The 3,656-nt window shown below is 32.2% G+C and overlaps 1 long non-coding RNA gene across 1 annotated transcript; it reads right to left on the reverse strand.

Moving 5' to 3' along the window:
• Positions 1 to 333: 333 nt before the first annotated feature.
• LOC136229946 (uncharacterized) lies at positions 334 to 3,403 on the reverse strand. Its single transcript, XR_010689298.1, has 3 exons — positions 3,265 to 3,403; positions 1,301 to 1,420; positions 334 to 587 (listed from the first exon to the last, which is right to left on the reverse strand). It is a non-coding gene; the product is annotated as an uncharacterized lncRNA (long non-coding RNA).
• Positions 3,404 to 3,656: the final 253 nt, after the last annotated feature.

The following is a 3,656-nucleotide window of genomic DNA, read 5'->3' on the forward strand; positions in this document are numbered from 1 at the left end:
GGATGAAACCGAGACCCATTAATTACATTCTTTAAATGTTTAAAAATTTATATAGGTGTAAAAACATAATTAGGAAAAGTTAATTAACTAATGTAATATGTTAAATATAATTTGTTTATTTTAATTGAACGGTGGGATCATAATACAGTAAAACCTTCATAAATTAATACGTGATAAATTAATAACCTTTTTAAAACTCGATAAATTAATATATCTGTAAATTAATAAAATTTCATGGTCCCAACATTATTAATTCCTAAGTTGACAATCATCCATAATCAATTAATTCCAATAAAATAGTAATTATTCCAATGTTGGTGCCTTACTCTTTGAGATATACAATTTATCTCAGTATATTAATGCAGTATTGAATACAAGATCTGGTACTGCTACTGCATAAAAACTCCATGTTTCAAAGGTTTGGTGAGCTACTGCACTTGATGGTCCTGCTGGTACTAGTTTCTACTCAGCTATGATCGCCTCCGCTGCTCCGAGTTTCCACCAATTGCTCCTGAAGCAAGCGAATTCTTCTAGGGTCTCGTAAGATTGAAAGATTCTTACAAGAATTTAACTGACTCAAAATGTCCCTGATATTTTTTTCACAAGACTGAATTCTATCAGTTTCTTGGAAAAGTAGCTTTTTACAAAAGTAGGGAATCTTTGTTTTTTGGAAAAGCAGCCTTTTCGAAAGGCAAACTGCAAATCGTAACAGCAAACAACAAACAGAAACAACAAACAACAAGTAGCCAAACTGGCCCGTAGTAATTTTAGTCCAATTATTGAAAGTAATTTTTCGAAATCCAGTCGGTTAGGGCAAGACTCTTAACCACTTTAAACTATTGAAATAATACTATATAGGTTAAAAATATACCAATATTACGCGGGGCTACACGAGATAAAACTAACGATACTCAAGGGCGGAGCCGGTGGCCGGGGGGCTTCAGCCCCCGGGCTGGCTCCGCCTCTGCCCGTAGTAATGCTATGAAACATAGAGAAAGCACAGAAAACAAATCACCAGAACGTCACTAGAATAGGAGCTGAATATTCGAGTTTGAGAAAACAAATCATGTATTGGAAAAGCCATAAGCAAATTAACACCTTAAAAACAAATGCTATCTGAGAGAACTACTCTCTTCGAACAGATGTGGTGTGCTAAGGCAGCTATTTTTCAACATTCTTTTTATTCTCTTGATACCAAAGAAGAACTAGATGGATCCTTCCTAACTAGAGTACAAACACCTATTATATCTCTTGTAAAAAAAACGATAAAGAATGAAAATAATACAAAGCGAATTCTTACCTTATATTCTCCTATCGTTTGAGGAGGAAAATTAGATGAGTTCCCCTCGTAACTTCCACTCAACTTATTAATCATGTTATCTTGAGAGCAACTTAACCACAATGGAGCTCCAGCAAAAACCTACAGTGAAGGTTAGATTATTATCATTATTTTCATCGAAACTAGAAAACCGCGTCAGCCCTATCAACAAAATAAATTACTCTACCAACAAATGCTTGAGAGAAGCCTGCTATCTACCAATAAAACCATATCAGACCAACACTTCATATTTATCTTTGTCATTAAAACAATCTAATTGCATGCCTTATAGCTTCCTAAAGGAAGATGTTAATATCACTAGTGATGTCAAAGTATACACCAATTAAAACCTACATAGAATAAACAAGGAAAGTACGGTAGCCAGGAACATGAACAACATGAACTACACATCAAAGTTCAGCTGCTGCACATGATACAGTTTACCCCTTGATAGGACTCTTGGAAGGTCACAGTTTAACAATATAACTCCTGATCAAACAGGTTCCAACCTTCTATGAATGTATTAGGACAATCTATATCCTACAAAATTTATCTTATCTTCAATTAGAAACTCAAAAAAGTACCAATTGAACTTCTCTTTTACTTTAGGAGATATAAAGTTTGTCTTTCACAGTCTCTTCCCATATAAATATACAATTCCACAAACCAGACAAGGAAATTCAAGCAAAAACAAAACATTGAGGCCATTACCTAATCTGTAAGATGGACAATAAAATAACTCCATAGCATACAAAAGTACCCAAAATCATAAGAAAAACCATAAAAAAGTATATAACAAGAGCAGTTTTACCTACAAAATGAGAATTCAGTACAAAGATGAACAAAGAGAAAATAGAGTGAAAATGGGGCAAGGAAAAGTTGAAAAAAAAGAGAAAATGAGAAGCAGAAATAGACAATCTACCCTAGAAACTCAATTGATCAAAAGCCAGATTCTGAAAAACTATAAATTTGAGAAGTAAATTTAAACAAAAAGAAAACGATTGATCATTGTAAACCTAAAAATCAAACCCTCATCATAGTAAACCAAAAAATGGTTCAGTTCATCATTGTAAACCTAAAAATCTGACCATCAAATTTGACAAGGAAAATCAAGCAAAAACAAAACAATAAGGCCATCATCTAATCTGTAAGATGCAAAATAAAATAACTCCATACCATACAAAAGTACCCAAAATCATAAGAAAAACCATAGAATAGTATATAACAGGAGCAATTTTACCTACAAAATGAAAATTCAGTGCAAAGATGAACAAAGAGAAAAGAAAGTATAAATGGGGCAAGAAAAAGTTGAAAAGAAGAGAATTGAGAAGCATAAATAGACAATCTACCCTAGAAACTCAATTGATCATTGTAAACCTAAAAATGATTGAGTTCTTTTTGAAGGACCATCATCAAAAGCCAGATTCTGAAAAACTAGAAATTTGAGAAGGAAATTCAAGCAAACCATCAAGCCATCATCAAATCCGTAAGATGCAGATTGATATAAAAAACGATATGACATTGGGCTGAATTGTGATCATTGTAACCCAAAGAAAAAAGATTTCAGAAAAAAGTAAAACAATCAAGCAATCATCCATAGAAATAAAAACCACCATAGCATAGAAAAGTACCAAAAATCAAAAGGACATCCATAGAAAAGTATATAAAAGTAGCAGTTTTACTACAAAAAGAGAATTCAAAGCAAAGATGAACAAAGAGAAAAGAGAGTGAAAATGAGGCAAGAAAAAGTTGAAAAGAAGACTCAATGAGAAGCAGAAATAGACAATCTACCCAGGAAATTCAAAAACAAAACAATCAAGCCATCATCTAATGTGTAAGATGCAGATTGATGTACCCAGAAAAAAAGAAGCATCACCATAGCATAGAAAAAGCAAGCAAAATCAAAAGAACAAGCATAGAAAAGTATATAACAGTAGTAGTTTTACCTACAAAATGAGAATTCAGTGCAAAGATGAATAATGAAATGAGAGAGTGAAAATGAATAAAGAGGAAGAAGAGAACCAGAAACAGAGAATTTCTTAACAAAAAGGAAAGATTATTGATGTTGAGATATTGATGAGTTGTAAAAAGAGGCCAGAACAGAAAAGTCTGAGCACCAGTATTCAGAAAGTGTCATGAGTTCTTAATTTAATAAATAAATAAAAGTGTGACACTAAGATCCAATTAGGAGGGAATCAATGTTTTTGTTTTTTTCCATTTTTCGAACAAAGTTTGAATTTTTACCTTGGAAAATGGTTAAAAAAATAGCATTTTTACAGTTTTACTTACTCATCCTACAATTTATTTTAAAAAATAAAAAATAAAATTGAAAATTAGA

This window comes from Euphorbia lathyris, chromosome 1 (assembly GCF_963576675.1).
Source record: "Euphorbia lathyris chromosome 1, ddEupLath1.1, whole genome shotgun sequence".
Classification (NCBI taxonomy): domain Eukaryota; kingdom Viridiplantae; phylum Streptophyta; class Magnoliopsida; order Malpighiales; family Euphorbiaceae; genus Euphorbia; species Euphorbia lathyris.